Here is a 20,666-nt window from a genome sequence, read left to right as displayed (position 1 = left end):
CAAAGGGCCTGGCCACTGAGCGTCAATCGGCGATGTGTTGTCATGGCCATTACTGCACCATTTCTGATAGGACAGTTGTGCTATGTAACTCTCGCCAATTTGACTGCAAGGGAAGAATAAGAATGTGTAGGGATGGGAACAGAGCATTCAAGGACGAGCTACCAAAAAAACAAGTCTATATGCCGCAGAGTGAGAGGGAAGGAGGAACTTCCACTTCATTTGTTGCTTCTGAAACTCCGATATTCTTTGTTCTTCAGAGTTAATGTCGACTCCTGACTGTAGTAACTTATTGCCAGTTAAGTTCTTTGGTGAGAAAATGTCACTGTTTCATTAATTGCTGTGGTTGAATATTAATTAGTTGTAGCCCAAAATACCAGTAGGCCTACATAGAATTTCACGCTAGCAGTGAAAGCCTAACATGTTATATTTAAAAAATTATTATAATTTAGCCTTCCTGTTGTTCTCGCTAGTAGATCAATTTGATATAATACCGACATTTATACGAGTACCTCCTTCATGTAATATATGTTGTTTATCAAAAAACCTTGTACAGTATGTAATAATAACACTGTAAAATGAAAGCAACTACTACATCGTTGATGAGTTGAAATATGTCGCGTATGGTCATAGTTTACTTTCACGCAAGTAGGTCCACAAAGTATGCAATTAAACGTGCGTTGAGTGCTCTTGTTCCCGCACCTGCTCTCAGGCTTCATTTCGCTCCTCACAACACACCAAATTTCTTACTTCACCTCGCATCTCGCGGTTCCCCAGAAGTTTGTGCCGACAGTTGGCAACTACCACTGCTTTTGAACGATTGATTTGACGCTACATCACTTGGAGAGATTCAAAAAACTTTTATTACACAAAATTGTAATATTCGAGTTTAAAAAATATGAATTCGGAAATCACTTCACGCCCCCTGATAAAGCCCCACGCCCCCCCCCCAGGGGGCGCGCCCCCCAGGTTGGGAACCCCTGCTATAGAGGCTAGGGTAACAAAAGGCAGTGTGATCTCACCCACGATTTTCAATCTCTTTATCTCAGACATGCCAAAACCAACGCATGCCCAATTACATTTATACGCCGATGACACGGCGATATCCTGCCTCATGGCAGGTGCCTAAACATTCAAGACGCGCTCTCCACTCTCAAGCCCTGGGTAGAGAAGTTGGGAGTTAAAATTAATGCAGACAAGAGTAGCGCCACGCAATTCACTAAACGCCTCCCCCCCGCCCCCACCACCACCACCACCACCACCACCACCAACCCTGAGCCTCTGATGCTTTTCGGCCAACCAGTCAGGTGGACTAAGAAAACTAAGTATCTAGGTGTCTTACTAGACAGAAGATTAATGATCGGTGATCATATTTCTAGCATTACTGCGCTGGCAAATGTGCGCCTCTTTAAATTATTTCCGATGATTAGAACCGACAATGGGCTAACCTTAGAAAACCAACTCCTGCTCTACAAATCGACTATAAGACCAATACTGGAGTATGTCAGCCCTATTTGGGGCACTACAGCCAAGTCGCACCTGTTAAAAGTGCATCGCATACAGAACCATGCGCTCCGCCGTTTGACAGGTGCACGGTGGTACGAAATCAATGACGACCTACATGAACGGTTCCAGCTCCCCACCATTCATAGCAGGATACGTAGTACAGCTGTGACGTTCTACGGCGCGCTCACTGAGAAAGTAAAATTCCGCTGATCATAAACATAGGAAACTATGATACCGCAGGTCTTCGGTACCAAAGACCTAAGGAACTGATCCTTTAACCCCACCCCGCTAAGGGGGTGCGGACCACATTCTGGTCAGCGCGATTAAATTTCACAGTTCCACAAATTACCAAACAGAAATACAGCACTAGTTAGAAATATTAAAAAACACTCAAGGCCCAAATTGGGTCGAAGGGCTAAAATTCCTCAACGGTAGCGGGACTTCCCGGCACCGCTGAGAATTATTGCTTCTCTCGTGAGGACGAGTTTGGCAGTCACAGCGAGAGGACGTACGTCTTCCCGCTGAGTCACTCTCCTCGCCAGGCTATTTTATTTGTCAGTACTAGTCAGGCAACTGTACTTGTTAGTACAAACAGGAAAGAGAAGCTTTTATCTGTGCCAATACACTTTTCAGAGCATGACATATTGTGTACTTTGTCTACCAGCGCTTCTCAGCGCTACTTTCTAAGTGTGTTTCGGGCACCTGTGGAAACGACGGCGAACAACGGCGAGGGCAGCCAGGTGAAGGAGATGACTGCTACGGAGGCAATCTGCGAGTTTGGGCGCCTCATCCAGGAGTCTCTACGGCCACCTGTACCGGCACTGGAGCACAACACGGAGTTGGAGATACCGGCACCCGAGCCGGAGCCGGAGCAGGAGGTGCCGAAGTTCGAGATAGAGACTGAGCCATACAGGGACGGTATGACCCCCCTGACGACTTTTCCTTCTCCGAGGGCTACACGGAGCCGGAGTATGAGGCGCTGCTCGTCTACTACAGGCCAGGGCGCCCTGTACCTTCTGAGAGGGGCCTATACCTGGACAGAATGCGGCGCCCTCTCCACGGAGGCAAGAAGATCTCGACGACCATGTCTGTCGACAGCTTTCTACCAGGAGGCCTCATCATCAGCTATCACGACCAGGAGCGGATGCGCGACGTGGAGAACGAGCTCTCTACTCTGCCTCAGAGGGACGGCGTGCCATGGACGAACGTCAGCGCCCTCGGGAGGAGGGCCGAGACGGAGTCGGAGACGGAGACTAGGGAAGCCATCACCCAGACTCCGAGGAGACAAAGGCATAAGGTAGTTAATACCGATTTAATCCAAGTCACCCAGCCGTAGACGGAAGACGCCACCACTCGGGTAGTGCGCACCTCCCCGCGGAGTCGCTACTGTGTGACCCAGGCCGAGCGGTTCGGCTCTGCCAGGTGGACATAGACTGAGGTTCTGAGGCCCACTACGATGTTGACGCAGACCTAGGCCAATCAGGAAGGGCCTATCAACCTGGTGCAATCCGGGAAAGCGCCCCAGACGGCGGACGGCAGCACAGCAGTGGAGAAGGACGCCCCCTGACGTTCAGAGGCTGCCATCCAGACCCAGCCTGCCAGCGAGTCTGTCGAGGAGCAGACATCGTTGTGCGCCCCACAGGACAGGAAACGCAGTCGGGTGTCAGCATCGACCGACGCCATCGCCATCAGCCAGGAGGAGGGAGAAGCCCTGTCTGTAGCGGGACCACCCGCTACCCCAGGGTCACCAGGCCGGGAGAAGGGCCAGCAGGACGAGGCCTCTTCCCCTACCGAGAAGAGACCCCGACCGCCTGGAAGAAGATTCCACCCCGGGACATCCAGGAAGAAGACGACGCCGGCCTCCTAGGAAAGGGCCACCCAGCCTCGGACCAGGACTGCTCTCAGGACAGCAGTTCGCTGAGGAGCCAATCAGGAGAGGACCTCAGCGGGTAGCGGCAGTCAGGTGAGATCGAAACGTCCACCTCGGCAGCTCTTGCAGTGTTTCCGCTGCTTGAGTAGGGATCACCGACAGGATAGGTGTGGCCTCGTAGTGTGGTGCAACCGTTGTGGGAATGATCACCACTACACGGCCTGCGCGTCATTTAAGGAAGTGCCTGTGTGCACCAACTGCGCAGGGGACCACCCGGCCTCTCGTCGCAGTTTCCCTGTTTATTGGGCCATGGCGCGGGCAAAGAAGGAGGAGCCCTGGCAGGCTTGGACTAATTCTCCGGCATCTGAAATGGCGTGCGAAGGACCCCAAGGGGAAGGAGCGGTGCAGCAGGTTTTGTGGCTATTGATGCATGGCTTCGCAACCGGCTAGTCACGGCTGTGCCCAGACGGACTGATCCCATGTTAACTAGACTGGCGAGAGTATGGCTCATAACTTATGCATGACACCTATCCTCAACTAACACTATCACCTGGATCTATCAGAATTTGTCAGGATTTTTATGTAGGGTCTTTCTTTTTTCCGCCTATGTGGTTTACCCCTGGCACTTAATACCACGCCTCAAAGCCAACTTTCCAACACAAACCTTGCCCAGTAACGCGTTTGACGTGCAAAAGGCAGGTATTCCTGTAGTACCATCTTCCACTCCTTCCTGCTATCTCTTTTCTCCTTAGAAAGTAATAGCATGTCGGAGGCAATGTGCATTGCCACGTAAGGGGAGCGAGCTTCGCCTCCCCCCGAAAAAACTACTCTCGTAGTGCGATTGGTGCCTGGGAGACCGATTATCTCGGATCAATCAATCAATCAATCATACTGATCTGCATTTAGGGCAGTCGCCCAGGTGGCAGATTCCCTATCTGTTGCACCCTAGCCTTTTCCTAAATGATTTCAAAAAAATGGAAATTTATTGAACATCTCCCTTGGTAAGTTATTCCAATCCCTAACTCCCCTTCCTATAAATGAATATTTGCCCCAGTTTGTCCTCTTGAGTTCCAACTTTATCTTCATATTGTGATCTTTCCTACTTTTATAGACGCCATTCAAACCTATTCGTCTACTAATGTCATTCCACGCCATCTCTCCGCTGACAGCTCGGAACATACCACTTAGTCGAGCAGTTCTTCTTCTTTCTCTCAATTCTTCCCAACCCAAACATTGCAACAATTTTGTAACGCTACTCTTTTGTCGGAAATCACCCAGAACAAGTCGAGCTGCTTTTCTTTCGATTTTTTCCAGTTCTTGAATCAGGTAATCCTGGTGAGGGTCCCATACACTGGAACCATACTCTAGTTGGGGTCTTACCAGAGACTTATATGCACTCTCCTTTACATCCTTACTACAACCCCTAAACACCCTCATAACCATGTGCAGAGATCTGTACCCTTTATTTACAATACCATTTATGTGATTACCCCAGTGAAGATCTTTCCTTATATTAACACCTAGATACTTACAATGATCCCCAAAAGGAACTTTCACCCCATCAACGCAGTAATTAAAACTGAGAGGACTTTTCCTATTTGTGAAACTCACAACCTGACTTTTAGCCCCGTTTATCAACATACCATTGCCTGCTGTCCATCTCACAACATTTTCGAGGTCACGTTGCAGTTGCTCACAATCTTGTAATTTATTTATCACTCTATAGAGAATAACATCATCCGCAAAACGCCTTACCTCCGATTCCACTCCTTTACTCATATCATTTATATATATAAGAAAACATAAAGGTCCGATAACACTGCCCTGAGGAACTCCCCTCTCAACTGTTACAGGGTCAGACAAAGCTTCAACTACTCTAACTCTCTGAGATCTATTTTCTAGAAATATAGCAACCCATTCAGTCACTCTTTTGTCTAGTCCAATTGCACTCATTTTTGCCAGTAGTCTCCCATGATGCACCCTATCAAATGCTTTAGACATGTCAATAGCGATACAGTCCATTTGACCTCCAGACTTCAAGATATCTGCTATATCTTGCTGGAATCCTACAAGTTGAGCTTCAGTGGAATAACCTTTCCTAAAACCGAATTGCCTTCTATCGAACCAGTTATTAATTTCACAAACATGTCTAATATAATCAGAAAGAATGCCTTCCCAAAGCTTACATACAATGCATGTCAAACTTACTGGCCTGTAATTTTCAGCTTTATGTCTATCACCCTTTCCTTTATACACAGGAGCTACTATAGCAACTCTCCATTCATCTGGTATAGCTCCTTCGACCAAACAATAATCAAATAAGTACTTCAGATATGGTACTATATCCCAACCCACTGTCTTTAGTATATCCCCAGAAATATGATCAATTCCAGTCGCTTTTCTAGTTTTCAACTTTTGTATCTTATTGTAAATGTCATTGTTATCATATGTAAATTTTATTACTTCTTTGGCCTTAGTCTCTTCCTCTATCTCGACATTATCCTTGTAACCAACAATCTTTACATACTGCTGACTGAATACTTCTGCCTTTTGAAGATCCTCACATATACACTCCCCTTGTTCATTAATTATTCCTGGAATGTCCTTCTTGGAACCTGTTTTTGCCTTAAAATACCTATACATACCCTTCCATTTTTCACTAAAATTTGTATGACTGCCAATTATGCTTGCCATCATGTTATCCTTAGCTGCCTTCTTTGCTAGATTCAATTTTCTAGTAAGTTCCTTCAATTTCTCCTTACTTCCACAGCCATTTCTAACTCTATTTCTTTCCAGTCTGCACCTCCTTCTTAGTCTCTTTATTTCTCTATTATAATAAGGTGGGTCTTTACCATTCCTTACCACCCTTAAAGGTACAAACCTGTTTTCGCATTCCTCAACAATTTCTTTAAACCCATCCCAGAGTCTGTTTACATTTTTAATTACCGTTTTCCACTGATCATAGTTACTTTTTAGAAACTGCCTCATTCCTGCTTTGTCAGCCATATGGTACTGCCTAACAGTCCTACTTTTAAGACCTTCCTTTCTATCACATTTATTTTTAACTACCACAAAAACAGCTTCATGATCACTAATACCATCTATTACTTCAGTTTCCCTATAGAGCTCATCTGGTTTTATCAGCACCACATCCAGGATATTTTTCCCTCTGGTTGGTTCCATCACTTTCTGAATCAGCTGTCCTTCCCATATTAACTTATTTGCCATTTGTTGGTCATGCTTCCTGTCGTTCGCATTTCCTTCCCAATTTACATCTGGCAAATTCAGATCTCCCGCTACAATCACATTTCTTTCCATGTCGTTTCCCACATAGCTGACTATCCTATCAAATAATTCCGAATCCGCATCAGTGCTACCCTTTCCCGATCTGTACACTCCAAATATATCAAGTTGCCTATTATCTTTAGAAATGAGCCTTACACCTAGAATTTCATGTGTCTCATCTTTAACTTTTTCGTAGCTTACAAATTCTTCTTTCACCAGAATGAAAACTCCCCCTCCCACCTTTCCTATCCTATCTCTACGATACACACTCCAGTGCCGTGAGAAAATTTCTGCATCCATTATATCATTTCTCAGCCATGATTCAACTCCTATTACAATATCTGGTAAATATATATCTATTAAATTACTTAATTCTATTCCTTTCTTTACAATACTTCTACAGTTCAACACTAACAATTTTATGTCATCCCTACTTGATTTCCAGTTCCCTGTTCCCTTATCACCGCTCCCTAGGCCATCCCGTTTCCCTGAATGTACCTCCCTATTACCCTTCCAAACAAATTTCCTAACTTATACGTACCACTGCGGTTTAAATGAAGGCCATCCGAGCGCAGATCCCTATCTCCTACCCACCCATTAGGATCTAGAAATTTCACTCCCAGTTTCCCACATACCCACTCCAGTCAGTATCCCTCCTACACAGTATTCCACTAATAACAATCTCCGCTTTCTTAAACTTCACCCGTGCTGCATTTACCAGATCCCATACATCTCCAACTATGTTGGTACTTATATCAGCATGCCTTACGTTGTTGGTACCAACGTGAAACACTACCACCTTCTCCTTCCCCTCCTCCCTCTCTTCTACTTTCCTCAACATCTGCCTCAACCTAATTCCTGGATAACATTCTACCCTGGTTCCCTTTCCTCCACACACTTTCCCCACGTGTCTAACGATGGAATCCCCCATGACCAGAGCCTCAACCCTACCCACCTCATTTGATCCCCTGCCCTCCTGGTCAGCCCTATCTTTCCTGATAGCTGCAGAAGCTACTTCCTCCTCCCTTTTCTCCTTCCCATGACCCTGTTCCACCTGTCTTTTCCTATCCTTTTCCTATGAAGTAGCCTTGACAAAGAATACTGCAATGCATTTGAAACGTCGGTAAACTGTATGGAATATACAGAAAACAACAACACGGTTCAACCCGCAAAAAGAACTAAATATTCCTACTTATTGTTTCCATTTTTCCAACCAACTTTCGAACCGTTACAAATACTCTTACCCAGAATACACTGTACGTGAAATGAAAAATAAAATGACCTGGCCAGTGGCTATGCGGATCGAGACGTGCGGCTTTTAGTTTCATTCGGGAGACCTCACTGTCAGTAGTACTGATGATGTTTTTTGTATGGTTCCCCATTTTCAGGCTACGAAAATACCGTGGCTGTTCCTTACTTAAGACCATGGTCGCTTCCTCCTCTGTCCTATGTCGTCGTCATAGAATCTGTCTATCGGAGACTAATGAGGCACAGAGATGTTTCACAAGAAATTTATTGCACATCACACAGTCACAGTGTTACAGTTAGTCGTTGTACCCAATGGTCTGGTCGTAGCTGTAAACTACGAGCAGACAATACAAATCGATCACTGAAAGAGAGAAACACAACTGAATATAGTTGAGCAGCTGCAAGTGCTGTCCAAATTTTAATTCTAAACTTTCGCCTATGCTCACCATCATACAACTTTGAATAACATTAAATTCATTGAAAATGTGAAATCGCTGGAAATGATTTTATAATATAAACAAAATATTACTATGGGAGTGTAAAAGAACAAAAATGGCCACCATTCTATCATTCCATCACGTGATATGTGACGTCATGAAACATTGTTAAAAGTTCCTTAGTTACACTTGGTATGTACAAAAAATTGTTTATTCCATGAAAATTGAAAACGTTTATAATTCTTGTTTCTAAAGTTGTTTGTTGAACATTGTAAAATTCGTCCAGAACGTTTACAAACCTGGAAAACATTCTCGAAATGATCGAGCTCGTCACCACATCACCAGCTCCAAATGCCAGATTTAGTGATGATTAGAATAGAATACCTTCTAGAATCAAATACGATGCATTGGAGAACTTTCAAAATAAAATCTCAATAACTCAAGTAGTGATTTTATCCTCGCGTAAGAAGTTTTCTAGTGGAATCCTTGAAATGTACTCGTTGTAAATTCAAGTACAAATTCAATCTAATTTGAAGCAATGTGCATCAGAAGGTTTTATGAGCAGCGTTTCTTGAATATCCTCCAAATTCAGAAAACGTATTGAAACGTTTACTTGGTGACCTTGTCCGCTATTTCTATCGATCTTGGGATATTACATGGCTTTATCTATCCGGCATAATTGTTCTGCAAAGGTCTTAGGCCAAATATCTCCTTGATGTTCAAGTTTTAAACTGGCCAGAAAAAAATGTCGGATGTCAAGCAAATGAAGAGTACATCGGAGAGTTTGAGAACTGAAGGAAGATGGGAAAGAGTAGTGACGAAAACGAACAACTTGACTGAAATTTCATGAAACGATCAAGAATCCAATCAAGTTTGTAAGAAAATTCGTAAGTTTCTCAACAAGAGACAAGCCTGGTAGTAATGCAGCAGTTATTCATACAGCATATGCAATGTGAAGAGAATCGAGAAACTGATTTCCAAAATATATTGTGGCAATGGAGGCGGAGAATGCGGAGAGTCGGGAGAGGTGACAGTACTGGCGGATCACAAGCTGTGGGCGGGTCAGCAGTGAGGAAACCAACAGCGCAGGAGAATTGTTGTTACTCACGATAAGGAAGCTCCTTGAAGAACCCGGAAGCTGGTTAACAATGAATAACGCACCGAGAATGATCTGGAAGTGGAAAGTACGAGAGTCGCTCGTAGGTTTGGAGTGAACCTGGGGAGACGGTGAGTCAGTCTTGCATCAATCGCGAGCGAGTTACGAGATGGTCGGGACTACTGTGCGTCAGAGAATATGGTACTGTAGTGTTTCAAAACGGTCTGGATTGCGCGACATGGGGTGAACTGGGATGTGAACTGTTCTAGAATGAGGCTGTTATATGAGCGGCCTGGTAGGCGGCAGGAATTCGACGCATCGGTGTGCCATGATAAACTCAAGGTATATAAAGCTCCTGGAAAACATTTATGATCAAGCAACAATGGTGGTCAGAGTGGATGAAGACCTCATCACCAATAAAATCCCAGTTGGCAAAGGAGTTCGACAAGGTGACACAATCTCTCCAAAGCTGTTTACCCTTGCCTTGGAAGATGTATTCAAAACCCTTCATTGGGATAATAAAGGATTAAAAATCAACGGGTTATATTTGAACCACCTGCGTTTTGCCGATGACATTGTGCTCATAAGTGAAAATCTTGATGAGCTAGAAAGCATGATCCAAGAATTATAAACTGCCTCTGCTGAGATTGGTTTGAAAATGAACATTAATAAAACGAAAATACTAAGCCCAGACAGTCGACCACTTAAAATGGGAAACCAATATATAGAAGCTGCCGATGAGTACATCTATCTTGGACACACGATAAAACTTGGAAAAGACAACCAACATGCAGAAATTCCTCGAAGAATAGGTATGAGTTGGACAGCATTCCGAAAACTAAGATTCATCCTCACCAACAAGGATGTTCCAATTAACCTGAAGACCAAGAAGACCAAGACGTGCGTGCTGCCAGTTACTACTTACGGTCTGGAAACGATGTCTTTGACGAAGGAAAGCGCTCGCACGCTTCAGCGAACACAACGAGCCATGGAGCGACAGATGCTAGGGATCAGCCTTAGGGATAAGATCCGTTCAGAGGACATCAGGAGAAGAACTAATGTAACAGACATCCTAGAGAGAGTAGCAAGACTAAAATGGCAATGGGTAGGACACGTAGCTCGACAAGACTACAACAGGTGGACCTCTAGGATTGTTCACTGGAGACCATGGAAACACAAGAGAGGCATTGGAAGACCCCAGAAGAGATGGCTCGACGACATAAAGCTGTTGGCTGGAACACGCTGGTTCCAAGTGGCTCAAGACTGAAGACGATGGAAGCATATGGAAGAGGCCTATATCCAGCAGTGGATTGAAATAGGCTAGAAAAGAAGAAGAAGAAGAAGAAGAAGAAGAGAAGTGCGCTGTATGAGTTTTTGGAAACTGTGCATTTTTAAGCGATATTTGTTCATTAGCTACACACTTGTGATGTGCGGCATGTAAACATTACGTCGCTTCAAATGAGGCTGCAGACCTTGTGTACAGTTCGCTTTGTCGTAGCAGCATTGCCACATGTTTGTTTACTACCATTAAAGCCTTTGTTCTCAAACAGTGCAGCTAAACGCGTTGTGATAAATGAAAGTAACAAATAAGCCCTAAGCATTAGTTCTGATAGTTATTTATAGGTGTTTGTAGACTTCATCGTCTTGTATTGTTTCTCAACGGTTTCCCATTTTCAAGCTACGCAAATAATGGAACTGTACCTTAATTAAGGCTACGGCCACTTCCTCCCCACTCCTATCCTGTCGTCGTCAAAGAACCTGTCTCTTGGAGACTAATGAGGCACTTAGACATTTTACAAGAAATTTATTGCACATCACACAGTCACAGGGTTACAGCTAGTGGTCTTAATCAATGGTCTGGGCGTAGCTGTAAACAACGAGGAGACAGTACAAATCGATCACTGAAACAGAGAAACAAAACTCAATATAGTTGCTCACCATCACAACAACATTTAACTGACATTTAATAGATTGGGAATATGAAAACGGGGGAATAGAATTTATCACATACAAAACCTTCCTTTGATATTTTACTGTGTAGTATCCGCGAAACTTTTAGTGACACTTCAGTAGACCTCTGTTATCTCCAAGAAACGGATTGGCAACCTACGCTACCAAAAATAAATCGATTATGCATCGCCATGAGACGTCTGGCGGTGTAATCGCAAAACTTCGGGTATCATTGAACTCCTACCCGGAAACGAGCATCGCGGTCTATACACAGTGAGGCAGATAAATAATAGCAAACGGTTGTAATAGAGGAAAATAAAATAAACAGTTGCTCTTCCCCGTTTAGATTTGTTTAGATTGGTATAATTACGGATTTTCCCATCCCCCAACAAGCATAGCAGGTGAGGCCACCTGGGCGAGGTACTGCTCGTTCTCCGCAGTTGTATCCCCCGACCCAACGTCTCACGCTCCAGGACACTGCCCTTGAGGCGGTAGAGGTGGGATACCTCGCTGAGTCCTAGGGAAAAACCAACCCGGGATGGTAAACAGATTAAGAAAGAAAGAGAAGAATAATTGATGATGATGATGCTTGTTGTTTAAAGGGGCCTAACATCGAAGGTCATCGGCCCGGAGAAGAATAATTACGGATTCTACAAAAAGTCACTACAAGATATGTATCTGTGTGTGACGCGGTTATGGGCTTTAGGTTGTTTTAAATAATAAAGGTCTAGAAGATTCCCATCGATCATACTATCGATTCAATTCAGATTTCAGTTCCATTCAGTTGGTAGGTCTACCGGAACCGTTAAAGCTCCCTCCTTGACCCTCGCCCCGTAAAACGATGTGTTACTAAAGATTTGAGGGTAGAAAGTGTAACGTCATAAAACAAAATGGCTGCCGTTGTATCATGAAAACAAAATGACTGCCGTTGTATCATAAGTGCAATGTTATCCGTGTGATCTGTAACCGTATATACGATCTATTGTTTATTACATGAAAATTGAGAACATTCATAAATTTCCCTTCTAAATTGTTTGCTGAATATAGTGAAATTTGTACCGGGCGGTACACCTCCATGCCACTCCTTCAAATATTGCGCCTATTTAAACTCCTCTACAGGAGAAGTTTGGAACCTTGAAAACTGAACTAATTCTACTATTTCTTAAAAGATGTCACTACGGTAAATGGTGTAATTTTGAAGTGTTCTGAACTGTGTCTATTTCGATTTGTGTTTGTTTATTCCGTATCAAGAAGTGTGGACATTCTCTTCTAGATGTCTCTACAGAGAAAAACCTAGGATTACGCACTCTGTTGCAAAGTAATGAACCTTCTTGAAGAAGTTTTGTGTTCATAAGTTTTTGACCTTACTAAATTTTGTTCTGTGGTTTGTGGGTTGGCAACATTAATCATTTCTACCCGCTTGTTTTGAATTTAGCCAATCCCGAATTTCTCTAATTAATTTTTGACCAATAATGTATGTCTTCTCCGATATGGAGATGTTGCTTTAAGCTATCCAATAAAGTTGAGGGGGATGTGTGTACTCATTCTTGAAAGGTCTCGAATGTTCCACGAGGGTATTTAAATTGCTGATTTTCTTGTCTCGGTGCCACTTCATCGACATCTTGCTTAGTGTGTGATTATGTAGCAGGGGGCGGGAAGCACCTCTTTCTTCGGGCAGCAGTTCATCCACAAGGTAATGGCCGTTTAATAACTTTATTTCTTGCTAGCTCAGCAGTTTAACCCTCAGGGCAGGTTCGAAACTTTTCTCATGTAACCTATCTTTAAAATGTAATAGACATTTGGTAAAATTTCGTCTCTTTAACTATAAATTGGAATAGAGAGTGCCTAACCCTCTCGGGCTCCCACTCATATTGTTTTGAGGTGACTACGTTTTCATAACCGTTTTTCTTCTCTTCGTAATGTAATAAAGTTTTCTTATCGTGTCACCACCTTAGTATGGGATTAGCCCTTGCGTAAGCGGCCTAGTGCCAAGTAGGTTTCAAGAGTGTATTAGGAGTGCAAGCTTCGCCTCCATTATATTTTGTATTATGGGCCAGTAACTTAACCTGATATTTTATTTTCCTCATGTAAAGGCCCTGTAGGTTGGGTATCAAATACCCCTGTTTCTTGGTGTGCCTTAAGGGCAGATAGAAATGAAGTTTGTTGTAGCCTTTGATAGGCTTGTAAAATTGAGAGCGGGTCTGCTTTTTTTTCTTAACACTGTAATTAGGAGCAAGTGCTCCTTGTACTTTGGGGTTTTATGCCCTTCAGCAATGGTAGTTGTGAGCTGAGAGCTCAGGAATTATACTTGGGGCTTGAAGCCCAGATTTTGGTAATAACCCCCGAAATCTTGTAATTTCTTTGTACCTGATTTTGGCTTGTGGCTGACTTGTTATTTGTTGAGTTTTGAAAGTCTATATGAAAATTGTTAAACTTTGTTGTCTGTTGAAAATATAACCTTTGTCAAAGTTTTAAATTAACTTTAATTCTGTAGTTGAGACCTATTCCAGCCAGCACCTTCTTTCACCTCTGCTGTTCCACTAAAACTCCGTAACAAAATTAATTATATGTAACAAGCTTTTAACACCTTCATTTCAAGTAATACGAGTTCCGTATTGACTATAATCAAATAGTGAATATTTAAGATAAATATTACAACCAATATACAATATATAATTTATTATATTTAGTACATGTTTCGTGCCCTAAGGGACATCATCAGCTATGATAAATTAACATTAATATATCAGAATAAAAAAAGATAATATTAAAATTGGAAAGATGCATTAAAATATTGATGTACAGTACGACATTTAAAATAAGATCTTACAAATTTTCTTAAAATTGTAAGTCATATGATCGATAAAAACAGTTTAATTGTCCATTAAACTCTTGACAACATCAATATTTTTAAGTGTCTTTCCAATTTTAATATTATTTACTTTGTATTCTTATACATTAATTTATTATAGCTGATTATGATGTCCCTTAGAGAATGAAACATGTAATAAATTATATATTGTAATGAATAGGTGGACCACTTCGTTATAATATTTAAGTTTATCTTAAATATTCACTATTTCATAGTGAAATTCGTCAAATGCATTGAAAAATCTGGGAAACATTCTGGAAACGATCAAGTTCGTCGTCGAAAGCCAAGTCACCGGCTCAAAATGGTGGAGTAAATGATGCACATAATAAATAAAATACTTATAAAATCAAATACAGTCCACTTGAGTATCGATTTTATCCTCACGTAAGAAGTTTTCGAGTGGTTGACTGAACCAAAGAAACGTGTGGAGTCCTTGCATAGAAATTTACTGGTTGTTAATTTAAGTGAAAAATCAGAAAAATCATTGTAATTTGATGCATTATACATCATGAGGTTTTAACAACAGCGTCTCTTGCATAACCCCGTACTAGTAAAATGTTATGAGACATTCACTTGTCGGGTTTCTTCGCTGTTACCAGTAGGGTTGCCAACTTTTTTTTTAATAAAATGGGAAATTAGGGACTCGACAACATTTCTCTAGGAAACAGTACTAATTCAGTTGTGAACGGCATATAAATCACTTAGTGTAGACATACAAAACACATACCTTATCAAAGTTTACATTTTTAGCATGAAAAGGTACCGGTACTTGTTGTTGTTGTTGTTTGAGTCATCAGTCCATCGACTGGTTTGATGCAGCACTCCATGCCACCCTATCATGTGCTAAACTTTTCATTTCTACGTAACTATTGCATCCTACATCTGCTCTAATCTGCTTGTCATATTCATATCTTGGTCTACCCCTACCGTTCTTACCACCTACACTTCCTTTAAAAACCAACTGAACAAGTCCTGGGTGTCTTAAGATGTGTCCTATCATTCTATCTCTTCTTCTCGTCAAATTTAGCCAAATCGATCTCCTCTCACCAATTCGATTCAGTATCTCTTCATTCGTGATTCGATCTATCCATCTCACCTTCAGCATTATTCTGTAACACCACATTTCAAAAGCTTCTATTCTCTTTCTTTCTGAGCTAGTTATCGTCCATGTTTCACTTCCATACAATGCCACGCTCTACATAAAAGTCTTCCAAAAACATCTTTCTAACTCCGATATCAATGTTCGAAGTGAGCAAATTTCTTTTCTTAAGAAAGCTCTTCCTTGCTTGTGCTAGTCTGCATTTTATGTCCTCCTTACTTCTGCCATCGTTAGTTATTTTACTACCCAAGTAACAATATTCATCTACTTCCTTTAAGACTTCATTTCCTAATCTAATATTTCCTACATCACCTGCCTTCGTTCGACTGCACTCCATTACTTTTGTTTTGGACTTATTTATTTTCATCTTGTACTCCTTACCCAAGACTTCATCCATACCATTCAGCAACTTCTCGAGATCTTCTGCAGTCTCAGATAAAATAACAATATCATCGGCAAATCTCAAGGTTTTGATTTCCTCTCCTTGGACTGTGATTCCCTTTCCAAATTTCTCTTTCATTTCCTTTACTGCCTGTTCTATGTAAACATTGAAAAGGAGAGGGGACAAACTGCAGCCTTGCCTCACTCCTTTCTGGATTGCTACTTCTTTTTTAAAGCTCTCGATTCTTATCACTGCAGACTGATTTTTATACAGATTGTAGATAATTCTTCGTTCTCGGTATCGGATCCCTATCATCTTCACGTACACTCTTTCTCTTCTACTTATTTCTGAAATTCTCGCCGGCAGGTGCACTTAAAGCCTGGAGCACAGCACCTTAGCTAAATGCTACTCTAGACTAACTCTTCAACTGTATATTAGTGTAATTTTATTAGTATCCTTATTTAATTATTATTATTACTTATTTTTCTATTGAAATGTTCAAACATATGCTATGTGAATTTAATTATCTGCGTGTGTCTGTCAGTGTGTGTGTGCTATCAGTGTTTGTTCCAGGAATGAGTAACCTACTCTTTAAACATGTCAGCAGCTGGTGTACTTAAAACTACTGTTACGGTAGATGAGGCATTCCTGAGTGTCATTGATCCGAGTGTATTACAAGACGAAAATAACCCTCGTGTACCTTCACCAACTGTCCCCAACCCTCAGCCTACTGAACTGTTATTGAAACAATCTCTGTCTCAGTTCTCGCGAAGTCTACAATGTTGCCATATCAATTCTCTCTCACTCCTCAGTCACATAGATGAAGTTCGTTCGATAATATCAACCTGTAACATGCATATTATGTGTATTACTGAAACCTGGTTATCCGATAAAATTAGCTCTAACCTTGTAAATCTAGAAGGATATACTCTCTATCGGCATGATCGCACTGCCAGACGTGGTGGAGGTGTAGCAGTTTATTGTAGAGATGATATTAAATGTAGAATAATTATCAGATCATCATCTGGCATCACTCCACATACAGAATATATGTTTGCTGAGACCATAATTAACTGTCAAAAAGTATTGGTAGGAGTTGTCTATAAACCACCGAATGTTACTAATATCTCTGACCTTGAATCTGACCTTCTCAAACTAGTACCAACCTACGAGCATATACTACTTCTTGGTGACTTTAACTCAAATATCTTAGCCCCGACTGGCAAATCAGAACGAATCAGCAACCTACTTACCTCCGTCGACATGACGATCTTACCGCTTGATGCAACGAATCATGTTCATACACTTAAATACACAAGCCATACTGGAATTGACCTCCTAGTTACAAATAACCCGCATAAAGTTCTGAAGTACGGTCAATTTCCTGTACCTGGCATATCAACTCATGACTTAATTTACCTGTGCTACTCTCTACGTGTACCAAAATACAGAGCTAAATACATTAGTTATAGGGATCTGAAAAATATCGATCTTCAACAACTCCAAAATGATGCGTACAGTTTACCTTGGGAAGATATAAAGCAGGTGCAGGACACAGACATGAAAGTGAGAAGATTTAACTCTCTACTCATAGGACTATATGACAAACATGCTCCAGTTAGGCAAGCTAGAGTCACTCGCTCGCCTGCACCTTGGTTAACAAACGATATAAAAGCAACAATGGCTCGCCGTGACGCAATGTTCCGCCGATACAAGGAAACAAATAATGAATTAGATTTCGAACAATATCGTCTTTTACGTAACAGAACAAAGCAATTAATTCGCAATAGCAAATTTAATCACATTAAAAATGTAACACGGAATTTAAATGGACGTGAAACCTGGAATGAACTTCGAGCTATGGGTGTTGGAAAATGCAAAGAGCCACATATACCAACTATATCTCTCGATACACTTAACTCTCACTTCGTAACTAACCCAATAAAGGAATCTCAACCTCAAAATCATATCTATCTAAATGAAATAATCAGTGACCTTACAGAAAACGAAAATAATTTCTCTTTTCACTCTGTCAGTGTAAATGATGTAAAGCGTATTTTAAATTCAGTTAAGTCACAAGCTAAAGGAGCAGATAACATCCCAATAGGCTTTATAAAAAATATTATTGGCGCGGTCCTACCAATTATTACCCACATTGTAAACCATTGTCTCACCACCGGGACGTTTCCAACTGCATGGAAGGATGCTCTAGTAACCCCAATATTAAAGCATACCGGTACCACAGCAAATGCGCCATCTGATTACCGGCCTATTTCGATTCTTCCCCCTCTCTCGAAAGTTCTTGAACGAGTTGTACACGAACAGCTAGTAGAATTCTTAACCAGGCATTCTCTTTTTGACCCATTGCAATCTGGCTTCAGAAAGGGACACAGTACTACGACTGCACTTCTTCGGGTAACAGATGACATAAGACTAGCAATGGACAAACGGCAGGTGACGATACTGACACTCCTTGACTTTAGTAGTGCGTTCGACACGGTAAATATAGACATACTATTATCCAAGCTACGCTCTCTGCATATCGGCCCGATAGCCCTTAATTTTTTTAAGTCGTACCTTACAAATCGTCGCCAGTGCGTAGTGGTAAACAATCAAAGATCCCAATGGGCTGTAAAATCATCCGGTGTCCCTCAAGGGTCTGTTCTAGGGCCATTACTGTTCGTCTTGCATATTAATGACATATCTTCCACACTTCAGTATTGCAACTACCACTTATATGCTGATGATATGCAGATATACAAACACACCACTACAAACAATTTACATGAAACAGTTCAGCACATTAATTCGGATATTAAAAGGCTTAACGCCTATGCTAAAAACAACCACTTACTCCTAAATCCTCGTAAAACACAAAGTATTATCATAGGAAACTCTAAATTATTACATGTAATAAGCAATATCAATCCTCCTCCAATCATAATCAATGACATTGCTGTACCGTACCTTAAAAATGTAACTAATCTTGGAATCTCCATCAATGAGAATCTGACCTGGAATGAACACGTAACAAATGTATGTAGAAAGGTTCATGCAGCTCTATATCCCCTGAAACGTCACAAGAATTCTTTTCCTCAAAAACTTAAATTAAAATTAATCCAAGCACTACTATTCCCAATTTTAGACTACTGTGATACAGTACTAGTCAATCTAAATGCTGAACAAGCTTTGAGACTTCAGCGAGCACAAAACTCATGCATACGATATGCCTTCCAACTGCGACATGACACTCATGTTACACCATATTTCAAAACATTGGAATGGCTACGCATAAATGAACGAAGGAATTATCACCTAATGACACTTGTTTACCAAGTGCTCTCGACGAACACTCCTACTTACCTCTCTTCTAATTTTCGTTTCCTTTCCTCATTCCATGAAATTAGTACCCGTTCTGGTTCCTTACTTGAAATTCCACTAAGTCGAACCAATTCCTACAATCAATCCTTTTTAGTTACCGCATCGAGACTCTGGAATACACTCCCAATGGACATTCGGCACCTTACTTCCTCTCATAAATTCAAATCTGCCTGCAGAAAGTTTTTCCTGGTAACATAAAACTGAGTTGTGTGAGTCATTGTGTGTATGTTGTGTGAATGGGTTTTCTTCATTTACTATTATTATTATTATTAATATTAATATTGTTATTATTATTAATATTGTTATGATTATTATTATTAGTAATTATCACACTAATTGCTGTACTGATATGTAGGCCTAACTTACCGGTAGTCTTAGAATTATCCGTGTGTAGTATTATTTCTTTTTAGAATTTCTATGTCTTACTTTTATGTTTACATTTTTAAATTCTATTTATAGTGGTTAAGTGTAAGAGAGGGCCGTGAGCCCTAACTTCGCCACAAATGTAAGTCAGGAATAAATAAATAAAATAAATAAAATAAATAGCTTGGTCCAATCAACATTATCGAATGCCTTTTCTAGATCTACGAATGCCATGTACGTGGGCTTGTCCTTCTTGATTCGATCCTCTAAGATCAGACGTAAAGTCAGGATTGCTTCACGTGTTCCTACATTTCTTCTGAAGCCAAATTGATCTTCTCCCAACTCAGCTTCAACTTGTTTTTCCATTCTTCTGTAAATAATACGTGTTAAAATTTTGCAGGCATGAGATACTAAACTAATGGTGCGGTAGTTTTCACACCTCTCAGCACCGGCTTTCTTGGGAATAGGTATAACGACATTCTGCCGTAAATCGGATGGGACTTCTCCTGTCTCATACATCTTGCACACTAAATGAAATAACCTTTCCATGCTGGTTTCTCCTAAGGCAGTCAGTAATTCAGAGGGAATATCATCAATTCCGGGTGCCTTGTTCCTATTTAGGTCACTCACAGCTCTGTCAAACTCTTACCTCAAAATTGGGTCTCCCATTTCATCAGCATCAACAGCCTCTTCATGTTCCAGAACCAAATTATCTACACCTTTACCTTGATACAACTGTTGGATATGCTCGTGCCATCTTTCTGCTTTGTCTTCTTTCCCTAGAAGTGGCTTTCCATCTGAGCTCTTAATATTCATGCGCCTAGATTTCCTTTCTGCAAAGGTTTCCTTGATTTTCCTGTATGCAGCATCTACCTTTCCCAGGACCATACAGATACGACATCCTTGCACTTCTCCTTCAGCCATTCTTCCTTAGCTACCTTGCACTTTCTATCCACTTCATTCTTTAATCGCCTGTATTCTTTTCTGCCCTCTTCATTTCTAGCATTCTTGTATTTTCGTCGTTCATCAATCAGGTCTAGTATCTCCTGAGTTATCCACTGATTCTTAGTTGATCTTTTCTTCCTTCCTAGCATTTCTTCAGCAGCCTTACTGACTTCATTTTTCATGACTCTCCACTTTTCCTCTATAGTGTTTCCTTCAGCCTTTTCATTTAGTCCTT

Source organism: Anabrus simplex, chromosome 1, assembly GCF_040414725.1.
Source record: "Anabrus simplex isolate iqAnaSimp1 chromosome 1, ASM4041472v1, whole genome shotgun sequence".
Lineage (NCBI taxonomy): Eukaryota > Metazoa > Arthropoda > Insecta > Orthoptera > Tettigoniidae > Anabrus > Anabrus simplex.
This window is presented reverse-complemented; position numbering follows the sequence as displayed.